Source organism: Bubalus kerabau, chromosome 11, assembly GCF_029407905.1.
Source record: "Bubalus kerabau isolate K-KA32 ecotype Philippines breed swamp buffalo chromosome 11, PCC_UOA_SB_1v2, whole genome shotgun sequence".
Taxonomy (NCBI): Eukaryota; Metazoa; Chordata; class Mammalia; order Artiodactyla; family Bovidae; genus Bubalus; species Bubalus kerabau.
The window spans coordinates 63614195-63627688 of record NC_073634.1 but is presented as its reverse complement, the minus strand read 5'-3'; the positions used below and the strand labels follow the sequence as shown (position 1 = coordinate 63627688).

At 47.7% G+C, this 13494-nt stretch overlaps 1 long non-coding RNA gene across 7 annotated transcripts; it reads left to right on the top strand.

Annotated features, from left to right (window-relative positions):
* Window positions 1-445: 445 nt before the first annotated feature.
* LOC129623219 (uncharacterized) lies at window positions 446-13294 on the top strand. 7 transcript variants are annotated; one of them, XR_008700402.1, is made up of 5 exons: window positions 462-539; window positions 1731-1791; window positions 1973-2123; window positions 2537-2747; window positions 4911-5829. It is a non-coding gene; the product is annotated as an uncharacterized LOC129623219 (long non-coding RNA). The 7 variants fall into 7 exon arrangements; XR_008700400.1 differs by having other exon boundaries at window positions 525-539; window positions 1731-1888; XR_008700403.1 differs by lacking the exon at window positions 462-539 and adding an exon at window positions 1540-1589.
* Window positions 13295-13494: the final 200 nt, after the last annotated feature.

Genomic DNA, 13494 nt, shown 5'->3' with positions numbered 1-13494 from the left:
CTGAGTGACTTAGCAGCAGCAGCAGCAAGTCTGACAGGACTGCCCCTTTTCTCACCCACCTGAGGTCTGTGCTGCGGAACATTCCAACCACTCAAGAAAGGTAGGAACAACGAGGCGTTCAAGTGCAAAGATGGTTTCCAGTCTCCCTCTGGAAGAGCAGTTTTTCTGGCTATGAAGAAAGTTTTCAATCCGTCTCCACAGAGGATCCTAAAGTCATTCCTCATTCTGTGAGGCTCTTGATTCCAGACCCGGGGCCCCAAGGATGCCTGAAGCCCTCACTTGGTCATTGCACTAAGACATGGCTCATGTATTTGCCCAGCACAGAGGTCAGAAGAGCCGCAGCAGCCTCTCCAAGGTAGTAACTGGAAATGATCCTCCCAGCGACCCCCTCCCTCCATGCCTGTCCCAGCAGGTGCAAATTGTAGAGGTGCTAACAAATAGCGGGGAGTGAAGTGAGGCTGGAGCTTTAATTGGTCTTGAAACACCCACTGCTCCTGCCTTTCTTGAGTGGTTGGAATGTTCTACAGCACAGACCCCAGGTGGGTGAGAAAAAGGGCAGCCTTGTCAGACTGCTCACAGAAGCCAGGCAGGAAGGACCAAGCTGGGGTTCTGAGACTTGCTATCCAATAAGAAGTGGGGGTCTGGGGGAGTTGTGCCTGTCTGCAGAGAGGCTTCCAGAAGGCAGCCTTATCTCAGGCATGACCTCTGAAACTTTTTCCTGTAAGCCAGACACCAGGATGCCGAAAAACAAAAATAATTTTGTTAATTAAGGCATTTATTAAGAGCAATTTTAGGTTCACAGCAAAATTGAGGGGCAGATACAGAGATTTGCTATATATGCCCTGCCCCATACATGCATGGCCTTCCCTGTTATCAACAGCCCTCACCAGAGGGGTATGTTTGTCACAAATAATGGACCTACACAGATCTATTGTAATTACCCAAAGTCCACAGTTTACTTTAGGGTGCACTCTTGGCTTTGTCTAGTTTTAATCATGTCAAACAGCACTTGCAATCAACCAGATATAAGGCAAGCAGCCACGGTTGTTCTGGAGGAAACCCAGATAGGATGCTCTGTTCCAAGAAGTGATAGGTCCTACTTGGGAACACACAATGAGGATAGGAGCAGAACTGTCTCAGACAAATTAGACACATGTTTTAGTTTCCCTCTTTCCTTAAATACAGGTGTAGACTTCTCTATGGCTGAAAATAATTGTTGGTTCCTTGAAGATGTAGCTATTGAATTGTTCAGGATGTGTCTGTGGGAGATGAGGTGACCAGAGGATGGCAGACTGACCCTCTCCACACCCCATGAGAGAGAAAAGGCTGTGATAATGCACTGGACAGAGACTGTTGCTTCTTGGACTGGCCTGTGGCTGAGACCAGGACCTTCAGACTGGAGACTATTATGGTTATCTTCTCTGAGCCAAGGAGATCAGGCCACACCTTTACCTAAGTGGTGGGAGGGGGCGGGGCATGGGAATACTGCACTTACCATAACCTGTGTTCTCACCGTCATTCATCCTGTGGCAGGCAAGGGAGGATGCCTTAGGCTAGGGGAGGAAAGGATTTCTCCTCCTCTCTGTTTGGTAAGTGGGCTTGGAGACTGCTGTTGGTAGGCCCTTGTGGGTACCAGACACTCCTCTTCTAAGGCAGGTGGAAAGTACTCTCAGGAGCCTTTTGTCAGAGAAGCTGTAGGACTGAGAGCAGGGCCATGTCCTCTCCCCTAGGCCTGGCAGGGTCACCAAGGGACCAGTCTCATGAGCACCGAGGCAGAATCAAGGCAGCAAGGTGAGAAGGCTGGATGAGAAAGGTTTTGTGGCACTCACGCCAGGCTGTGCCTCAGGAAACTCAGAAATCCTGAAGAAGGAAACTCGACATTTTGAATGTAGGAAGGAAGTATAATTTCATTTTGGATACAGTGAAATTTAATGAAAGATGAACAGCATAATACAGCACACTCATTTCACAGATGGAGAAAGCAGGGGTCAGAGGGCCTGAGAGAGAGACTGAGAGAGTCTGCTGTCTGAGGAGCATGAATCAGTCTCCGACGGTAGCAATAACCCTGGAGTTCCTGGGATCCTGTGCGGCATTCTCGACAGCTGCATCTGCTTAGACTTTGGGTAAGGGTGTACAGGTGATGCTGGATAGCACAACCTCCTTCTATTTCACTCATTTTAAAGTGATTGAAAAATAATTTGGGGGGGAAAAGCCAAACACTAATCAGAGTCAATCAAATATGGAAAATAGTACAACCTTATAAGACTGAAAATGTGTCAAGAGAAATGAAACAGAGAATTCTAGCATGGAATGTTAGTTGTCACTCTCCCTCCACACCCCTGGCACTGAATGAGAAGAGGAGGTTAGAGAATAAGACCCCAAGGAGTATCACCAGCACCTCATGATTTAGCACAGAGAGGGCTAAGAGGGTGAACAGGCAGCCTGGGGAAAGTTGACGAGAAATCCCAGGGAAAAACCCATCAGGGAGGCCAACAGGAGCTGGAGGAGCAGCTGCACTTGGTTGTTTTTTTTTTAGGGCTCTGTGCTGCCTTCCAGGAATGAGCCAAAGCCCCAGGAAGAGGCCACATCACTGCTAAGTGAAGAGGACCCTGGTGTGGGGCACTGAGCGCATTTCAGGAAAGAGAGCCAAGCCCAGATCTGTCATCCACCTGTCGCTGTAACACTCAGACCTCAGTGAAGCAGGAAGTACTCTCATCCTCCAAACTCTAGGGTCAAAGGAATGACAGGTAGGTAGAAAGGTGTCATGAGGGCCCTCACATTTTCAGAGCATTGGATGGTCTGGCCAGACTTACTCATGCAAAATTAAAAGAAATGTTAGGGAAGCTAAGCCAACATGCAGGATGTGTTTAAGGAACAAAAAGAAGGCAGAGGAGGGGAAGAGAAGAAAAAAAAAAGAAACAGAATATGAAAAGATAAACAAAGCAAGTCTAGAGGTAATCACTGTCCCAGTTATAGAAGAAAACTCCTGAGTGCTTCATACTATAGAACCAATATGAATATTTAATTATATTAATAGTTAATTACATTAATTCAACATTTAATAAATTATATCCATTTAGTGTATAATTAAACATATTTGGTATGTTTTTGAAACAATAAAAAAGAGCCCAAGGATGAGTGGATAAATCAACTAAATAAAAAGGAAATTGAGAGTCAAGGCAAAAAATTAAGGACAAAAACAAGAAATTTATAGATCTATTAGATAAGTTAGAAACATCAAGGAAGCTAACAAATTTTCTGGCTCAGAGGGAAAGCTTGAGATAATTACAGTGAACATGGAGGAAAATGACAAAGCAACTAAAGCAATTAAGAACATGTTGCTCTATGGAAGACAAGCAAAACCATCCAACACAGGGATAACTGGTATTGAATTTAAGGTCAAATTGATGAGCACTAGTGCCCTACAGCCCTAACTTCCTATTGCAAATACATAGAAAAGCTTGATTTTAAAATACAAAAACACCATTTTAAAATGTTATTCCAAGCTCCAAGGAAGCAAGGCAAATCTTTAAGGACAGAGTAGGAATATTACCAAATGGAATCTGGATGTGCTCGTCTGACACATAGCAAAGCCAATCTACTGCCAGCACGTCGTGGTGAAAGAAAGTACAGCTTTTATTATAGGGCACCAGGCAAGGAGAACTGGCAGCTCATGTTCAAAAGACCCAAACTCCCCAATCCCTTCCAGGGAAGGGTTTATAAAGACATTATGAAGAGTAGGCGGAGAAGGCAATGGCACCCCACTCCAGTACTGTTGCCTGGAAAATCCCATGGACGGAGGAGCCTGGTGGGCTGCAGTCCATGGGGTCACTAGGAGTCGGACACAACTGAGCGACTTCACTTTGACTTTTCACTTTCATGCATTGGAGAAGGAAATGGCAACCCACTCCAGTGTTCTTGCCTGGAGAATCCCAGGGACAGGGGAGCCTAGTGGGCTGCCGTCTATGGGGTCGCACAGAGTGGGACACGACTGAAGTGACTTAGCAGCAGCATGAAGAGTAGGGTTATGGGGTGTGTGATCAGCCCAGGCACAATTCTCTGGTTGATGGTGATGCTTGGGGAATCTCAATTATCAGTTTTCTGGCTCTAACTAGTCTGGGGTCCATGTGATGATGGTCATCATGTAGTTAACTTTTTCCTCCTGGTGGGTGTTCTAGTATTTGCAAAAATATTCAAAGATATGGCTTAGGATATTATTTATATCCCTTGAGGGGGAACTAAAGGTCCTTGACTTTGTTTTATGGCCAAACTATTATTTCATCTTACTTGACTGTTTTTATCTGTTTCTGTATTTTCTCATGTCTCTAATTAAAATTGCTCTTTGTAACTCAAGCAAGGCCTAGGAGGATAAAGCTTTTCTACAAACAACAGGCAGGGGACCCAGGGGAAGGGGGTGGTCTGTCCCTGGGAAGGTCCCACAGGGTCATGCTCAGTGTCAGGAACAAAGATGTAAATAAGAGCTGAAGCAGCAAGACCCACAGGGGCCTCAGACTGGGCGGCTGCTGCTGTGGTTTCAGTGAGTCACGAGCCCCAGATGTAGCAGAATCTTGAGGTCAGGAGATAGGACCATTCTGCCCTTAAGTGAAGAGGACCATTCAGTACAGCAGAGGCTGTACTGAATACACCTATCAGCCCAGCTATGGGTAGAAACAGTCCTGATCCACTAGCCTAAGGTTTGGTCCAGCAGTGCTACCAGTCATGTCCAACTCTCCATGACCCCATGGACTGCAGCCCACCAGGCTCCTCCATCCATAGGATTTTCCAGGCAAGAGTACTGGAGTGGGGTGCCGTTGCCTTCTCCAGCTGGGAGGGGGCAGAGAGAAGTTATTGTCATTGTTTAAAGGGTAGTTATTGAGATATCTAGACATAACCTTCTTTGTGTTCTATAGGTATGTGAGTGCTTTTTATACACAAGCATTCGCAAGTCCATTTATAGAAGATTTGGAGGAATGTATACATCAAGTTGTGAATAATGGTTAACTCTGAAAATGAACTGTGGTATTTTTAATTTTCTTTTTGCCCATCTGTATCTTTTAACTTTTTTTTTTACAGTGAATGTGTAATATTTTATCAAAAGAAAAATCAATAAGGGAGATATTTTAATCTTAAAAAGATAGGGGGAGGTTTGCAGGGCTTCTGAATCAGCCCATAATCATGAGTTAAACTGTGAGAAGTTAATACAATTGTATTATCACATGAAAACAGTTGAATAATTTCTGAGCAAATGTTTAGAGTATATTTAGTATTGTCTAACATTATTTATAGACTAAGTTTTATGTCCAAAATAATTCACTTCAAGGAGAAACAGGCAGGCATCTTCCAGAGTGGCTATAGCTGAGGTCCACTGAGAGGTTGGTATGACTGCAGAGAAGGAGGACCTCCCCTGTATTATCAGACCCTGTGGACAAAGAAAGTAAGTTTTGAGTGTGAGCCAAGCATCTAAAGTCACGAAAGCAGGTGCTCAGAATTCCGGGCACTGATTGGGGTTCAACCTGCTTTTCACATGGGAAACTGATAACTTCTGGGTGAGGAGGAACAAAGATTATTCATTTAATGATGAAGGGTGAGTCTCCCTGAGCAACAGGTAAGGCCACCAATAGTAAATTTACATTATTTCAAGAACGTGGCCTTTAAAGCAGCTTTTCTAACCCCAGAGCAGTATGTTCTCCCCAGACACAGAGTCCTAAGGGAACAGGTCACAGCTGCAGTGTGGCAGAAATATCTTTGACTCCAGTCCCCACTCTGTCCTTCCCCAGGCAGGACTTCAGTATCTTATCAACACCACCTCAGCCAATAAACCCTTTCTGTACTTCTCTTTGGTGCCATTCTCCTCTCTGCTTCAGTGGGATTTGCTGGGGCTTTTGCCATGATTGCCAAGCTAGCCATCACAAGGTCAATGACGTTGACTCCACACATCACTGCCAGTGTTGGCCATTAACCACACAGCTCCCAGGTTTTTGTTGTCATTGTCATTGCCCAGTAAGGACGTCATCATCCTGTTCTCTGACCATGGCCACCACTACTCCATACTGTGCCCCTGGGCCACTTAGACCAGAAGATGCCCTTTCTCAAGATGTCCAGTCTCTTCCTCTACCAGGAACTGTCATAATTTCCTGATTTTGTTGGGATGCACACTTGACTGCCATTTGCTGTTAAGCTTTGTCCACAGTGTCCGTTAGTGAATGCGCTTCCTTCAGTGTGGCAGAGCACAGACTGCACAGCCTTCTGACTGCCCTCAGAAGAGGTGGGTCACAGCATTCACAGCTTCTTTGTAGGACTCCAAAAGGAAAACCCCAGCTATATTCACTTACTTATGGCCTCCTGGCCTCTTCTACCCAGAGCTGGGTCAGAGGTCCTCAACCATCAACCATCCAAGGGTACATTCAAGAGAATCCTCCCCATCAAGTTCAAGCCAGAGCCTTCAACATCGGAGTGAACTCTGTCGATGTGGGCATACTCTTCAGAGGTCAAGGTCACCGTTATTTTTTCCCTAGAGATGTCAACCTGCTCTCCTAGGATGTAGCAGTTAAGACTTAGAGGTTCTTTTCATTTCTTCCAGCGGCCTTAGCAGGTTGCTAAGTCTATGCAAAGCAGAGACCTGAAATCCTACTTGGATATCCCACAAATACACCTTCCCTTGCATACAGCTATGGTCCCAGGGGATTCTGCCACACGATTGTGACTTGTCAGACATGCCCTGTGCTCAGCAGCCCAACCCTGAATTATGGGGGCCCTGCTGTCTCTTTGTTTATTCACAACTCTTAACAACCAAAGCCATCCCAACCTACATTAAGGTATTTGAACTAAACTGAGAAGTCTCTCCCTCTAAATTTACCCTGAGTTAGATTTCCTGGGAGGTGGATACCAGTCAGTGTTCACTGAGAATCCCTGTGAATTTAAAGCTCTGGGCTGGATACAGATGGGACTCTAAGATGGATAGACAAGGCTTCTTCATGGAAGAAGCTCCCAGTTTATGCATATTCCCAGTATAATCAGTATTTGCGTCCCCTTTCACTCTTAAAAATGTCACGGTTTGGAGGCTAAAAGTTTCACAGTTACCCTAGAGATGAAGCACAGTCATATGAAGAGAACTTAGAAATCCAGAGTGGAAATACCATCAAATGTTGAGTAAAGAGTTGTTATAGTTTCTCAGAAGGGAAACTGAGGCTCCAGGTATTTAAGTGGCTCCCCAGGACCATGAGGCCTTTGGGCATCACTGGAACTAGTATCTGAGGCTCCTTCCCTTACCAGCCCCATCACACATCTCTCCCCATGGGGAAAATGAGGCTTCCAAAGAGGGAGAGAGATACCCAGCAGTAGAGACAGCACATTCCAAGAAAATCTACTTTCATTGCTCATCAGTTCAGTTCAGTTCAGTCGCTCAGTCGTGTCTGACTCTTTGCGACCCCATGAGTTGCAGCATGCCAGGCCTCCCTGTCTATCACCAACTCCCGGAGTTCACTCAAACTCACATCCATCGAGTCGGTGATGCCATCCAGCCATCTCATCCTCTGTCATCCCCTTCTCCTCCTGCCCCCAATCCCTCCCAGCATCAGAGTCTTTTCCAATGAGTCAACTCTTCGCATGAGGTGGCCAAAGTATTGGAGTTTCAGCTTTAGCATCATTCCTTCTAAGGAACACCCAGGGCTGATCTCCTTTAGAATGGACTGGTTGGATCTCCTTGCAGTCCAAGGGACTCTCAAGAGTCTTCTCCAACACCACAGTTTAAAAGCATCAATTCTTCGGTGCTCACCTTTCTTCACAGTCCAACTCTCACATCCATACATGACCACTGGAAAAACCATGACAAACAAAAGGTTCAAAAACACTTTAAGGGGGCACTAGGGAAAGTTATGGATTTTAGACTTGTGGAAACTACTTGGCATTTACACACACCACAGTTTTTGAATGCTGAATGGAAAAGAGTTCAGGGTCTGTGTGTGTGTGCTGCACAAGGAGAAGGGGCAAGAATGTGTCTAGCTGACTGCATTTTAGAGGCCCAACTATATTATTAGAGGTTTTGTCTGGGGCCCTGGCCCTGCACTGGCCCTGCATCTCCCACACAGGCTCATTCCCAGGCTTGCCAAGCTCCTCCTGTACCCACGTTCCTGAATCTCCTTATTGAGGATGAAAAAGGTGAAGGCTCTCTTATCGTCAATATCTTTTGCCTTTGTCTGAAGAAAGGAGCTAATTGAGGGACGTCTGGCTTGGGTGCCCATGTTTGGCTCAATTATTTACCCTTTGTGTGGTTAACCCCACCACCCACACCCGGAGACGTCCCAAAGCACTCTGCTGATCGGGGAGTTTTCTTCTGTCGAGTTTAAGTGCAGCCTGCAAGGGAGGGCAAGGCAGTGGGGCAAGCAGAACAGAGACCACTCTGAAACCCCAAGACTTTCCCCAGGCTTGACAGAGGGGGCAGAGAGGGAATCCCCACAGCCTGGGGGGACTGACAAAGACAAGCCAGAAACATCCCAGTCACTGACATCTTTCTGCATCCTGTCAGAGAATAATTTTCAAAACATCAAAAACATGGTTCAACACAGATGACCCTTGAGAACATTATGCTAAGTGAAATAAGCCAGTCATAAGCGGACAAACGCTGCAATGATTCCATTTAAGGGATGTGTCTGAAATAGTCAGATTCACAGATCTAAAAAGTAGAATGGTGGTTGCCAGGGGCTGCTGGGAGATGGCAGAGAGAAGTCATTGTTTAAGGGGCTGCTGGAGGGGGCAGAGAGAAGTTATTGTTTAAGGGGTATAAACTTTCAGTTCTGCAAGATGAAGGGGTTCCAGAGATCTGTTTTACAACATAGATATCCTTAACGCTACTGAACTGTACGCTTAAAAATGCTTGAATTTGATGATTTTTTTTTCCGGTTTTAACCATCAACACAAACACACACAAAATCAAAAACATGACTGTAGGGATGGCACAGGGAGTGTCTCAGGGAGGATGAAACTGTTCTGTATCCTGATTATGGTAGTGGTTTCACTCTTTAAATGGGTTAAAGTGCATAGAACTGCATATGAAAAAATTACCATATACCATTTTCCTATATGGTAATTTTTTCATTAAAAATTTTAAAACATAGCTTTTATACAAATGTAGCATGAACCTATAACAAAAATGTATTTCATTAATTAATGAGAGAACCAGAAGGAGGGTTCAAAATACGACAGGAGGTACTGAAACATTTATAATAACTGAAAGGAAGAGTATTGAAATGATTGCTAAATTATGGTATATAAGATAAAACCTTGGTCATTTGATTAAAATATTATCTGCATCACTGTATAACAGTCCTGCATTGCTATTAGTTTTCTACACTTTCCTTATAAAGTTGTAAAATACCCTAATCAAGAGTAAACACAAGTTAGACAAAGATCTGTGGTGGTGATTTAGTTACTAAAATCGCGTCCTCTTTGCAACCCCATGGACTATAGCCCACCAGGCTCCTCTGCCCATGGGATTTTGCAGACAAGAATAAAGGTCTGCTCCTGCAGACAACATTGTAACTCCGATAGTAAAGTATCTGACTGCAATGCAGGAGACCCATGTTCGATCCCTGAGTAGGGAAGATCCCCTGGAGTAGGAAATGGCAACCCACTCCAGTGTTTTTGCCTGGGAAGTCCCATGGACAGAGGAGTCTGGCAGGCTACTGTCCACTGGGTTGCAGAGTCGGGCACGGCTGAGCGACTGAGTCTCACTTTGTTTCGCGTAGACAGCCAGATAACCCGCTGAGGGCGGCCCTGTGGGTGACTCCCACATCCAGCGTGACTCCAGGGCTTGCAGGAATCCCTCTGGTCCCATCCGCTAGTCTTGGACAATTTTTCCTGTCTAGATGAAGGGAAGCAGGGGGCTATCAGGCCCAGAGCTGAGCCAGGGAGGAAAGAGTGAATGGTGCTATCAAAGAAGTGAGGGCCAGAGATACCGCCCCAGCTGGTCCTCGTCTTAACAGAATATCAGTTTTCAGGAATATGGGCCTTGAGAGGAAGGACTATAGGAAAGAAAACCAGGAAATGGTTGTTGGCTCCCAGAACCACCAGATCACCCTCAGGCCCACCAGACGCATTCTTGCCCAGGATTCTAGACCCAAGACAGAGCGGCTTCTGCTTGGGCCTGGCCTCTCTCCCTCCAGGTTTCACAGGCACCATCTGATCTTGACTTCGGGTGGATCCCTCTGCCTCCTTCCCCAGGCACTGGAAGTGGGACTGTTATGGGGCTTCCCTAACCCTAGCTGCTCAGAGGGCAATGCCAGAGTAAGGCCATAGCAGACCTGGGAGGATCTGGCCTCCCTGCTACACCTATGGCTGAATGGGGGTCAAGTGGGAGGGGAGGGTGGTCTTCCCAGCCAGCCCCAAGCTGACACATGAATGCAGCTGGACCCGGGAGACTCCATGGGCCCTGGTGGCTGCAGGGCCTTCCTTTGCAGGGAAGGGCAATGTGGAAAATGTGTGTGGCAAAGGTCAACTGGAGCATGTAAACAAATGGCTTCGAGAAACCTGGGGCCTGGTGACAGGACTGCCTGGGCCAGGGTCCCTCCAAGGCCAGCCAAATGCCCTTTTACAACTCTGGTCACAGTGGGGCCCTGGAAGCAGCTGAATTCAGCTGCTTCTGAATTCTTCACCTCAGGGAGGACTGTGAATAGAGGTGATAAGCTCCCCTCAGCACTAGTGCCAGAGGCCTTTCTCCCAGGGCTTAATAATTCAGGCCTCTCAACCTAGCGGGTCCCGCCTACACTAAGGCTGTGAGCCGAGGCCGTGGTGTCCATTTCCCAGATCTTCCTGCACACGATCCCAAAGCCAGCTTCCCTCACCTCTGAGGTTATGGGGGCAGGGGGAGGGGGCGGGGAGGTCTTAGGCCAACTCTGTCACTGATAAGACCCTCCTTAGCCCCATCCGCCAGCTCTAGTCGTCCTGACCGACCTTCAGCCTTGGTCTCAGCTGCTGCCCACTGGGCCCTGGGGGCCATCCCAGGTCTGGTACTGTTCTCAGGCAGCCACTCAACCCTTCCCTTGGGAGGCTGGAATCACACCTCACTGGACACAGTTCAAAGAAGGGACGGTCTCATTACCCTTCCTCCCTGCCCTTCTCCTTGGCTCCCCACCCTGTCTTACTCCCCCCCCCCACCCCACAGCCCCCACAAACCCCACGCACTCCCCACCCCTGCCTCATCCCAGCCCTTCTGTTGTCTCCAGACCTGAACTCACTGCTGTGGAGGAGGGCCTGCATAATGGCAGGTCTCTGGCCCTCCCCTCACTTGAGCCCCCAGACTCTGTTCTGCAGCTGTCAAGAAAGCCCCAGACCGCTGAGGGAGAGTGGGGGTGGGGTGACAGCTCTGTGGCCTGAGTGTGGGGCAGCAGGAAGGGAATCCTATGAATGTCAATCCCTCGGGGAGGGCAGAGGAAGGGGTGGGTTCCTGGCATTCCTGTCAGGGGCCTGAGACGGGGAAAGTGGTCACTGAAACAGTGTCCACCGCAGACACAGGCTGGTGGGGGGTAGGGCCCATCACTGATCTGGGTGCTGGGTCTCCCCACCCCCACACCCAAGCAGGGGTGTGAACAGATCAAAGGGAAAGGATCCCTGGGGGATGAAACTTTTCACATGGAGCTGAACAGAGGTGTTGCTGTAGCAGCAACAAAAACCAGTCAGCTCACTCACGTGGATCAGGTAAGGAGCCTTCTGCCTTGGCACGTGCAGCTGCCAGCAGAGGTCCTGGCGGGGGCAGTTCAGGGCTTGTAGAGAGATTGAGAGGGACCTGGGTGGCAACCAGGAGAAATCTGGGAATGCAGAGAGGGGACGGGGTCCCTAGAGGACCCCCAGGGAGCCTCCTCTCTCTGGGAGAGCAGGAGCCGTCTGGGTGGGGTGGGGGCTGAAAGTTTCTGGGCCTCTTCGGTGAAAAAGAGCAGCGTGCTGCTTTGCTGACTTTGGCACCCAGACAGGGCCTGCTGAATGAAAGGCAGGGGAAACACCTCTTACACAACCTTAGTTCACAATTGAACTTTGGGAATGCCACAGCATGCCACCAATTCATAATAAGATCACTTTGATCTGAGGCTGCTCTATAGTTGATCGTATCACTAAGCCTCCTTTTCACTACAGAGAGTCCCCACCCCTGACCAGCAGGGGTGCCAGGCCTGGGCTGGCCGTTCACATTCCCACCGCCGCCTTGTGAAAGGGGGAATTAGCACCCTGAGACAAGGGAGGCTCAAGGTCAAGTTACAATTCATATAATCTGTGCCCATCTTGAGTTTCTGCCAAGCATGTTTTGGACCCAGATATAGGTTGTCACATTTCTATTCCATTCATATGAAATGCCCAGAATAGGCAAATCTATAGAGACAGGAAGCGGATTAGTGGTTGCCTGGGGCTAGGGGAGGAATGAAAGGATGGGGCCCTAAAAGGCCCAGGATTTCTTTTTCAGATGAAAATGGTGTAAAGTCGATTGTGAAGATGGTTGCACAACTCTGTGACTATCATAAAAGCCATGAATTATATAGTTTAGATGGGTGAGTTGTATGGTATATGAATGATATCTCAATAAGCTAGTTAGAAAAAAAAATAATCTTGGCAGATTTTGACTCAAAAGATGATCTGTCATTTGGCAATGGTACAAAGGGCTATTGTCCCTCACCCTCACCCTCCGCCCTCTACTCATGACCCTCACAGGAGCCAAGCCTTGGCTGCAGCAGGGTCCCACGGAGCCCCATCGATGATGCCATGTTTACTCAGGTGGAGAAGGTTACAAAGGCCCAACGGGCTTCCAACCTGCCTGCGCTGCCTGTGAGCGTGGAAGAAAAGTGAGCTGTTTAGGTTAAGAACGTGATAGGAAGAGAGGATGAGAGGCTCCAGTTGGAGGGAGGACAAAACTATGGAAGATGCCCTTGTACCACCCCAGGCTTGGCACCCAGAGCTCTGGGCTCGCACTAGGGTGGTGGTAAACAAGGTCTTCCTTCATTTCCAAAGAGAAGTCAACAGAGGACCTCTCAGAGTTGCACCTGCTTCTGCCTCAGGGTGGGTGCAGGGCCTTTGCATGGTCTCCTTAGAGGATAATGAACCTTAAGATACTGATTGCCTGGATTTCCCTGGTGGTACAGTGGATAAGAATTCGCCTGCCAATACAGAGGACACGGGTTTGATTTCTGGTCCCAGAAGATTCCACATTCCTCAGGGCAGCTAAACCGGTGCGCCACAACTCTTGAAGCCCGCAAGCTGCAATGACTGAAGCCCTTGCGCCCTAGAGCCCGTGCTCTGCAACAAGAAGCCACCACACTGAGAAGCCTTCGTTCATGGCCACTAGAGAAAGCTTGCATGCAGCAAGGAAAACCCAGCTCAACGAAAAATAAAAAATTAAATTAAAAAAAATTTTTTTTTAAAGATTGGCTGCGGCCTGGGATGGCCGCAGCTCCTGAGCAGGTAACCTCAGGCTGTCAACACCCTGGGCCAGGGCTCCAAATTTCCTCCAGTTCACCC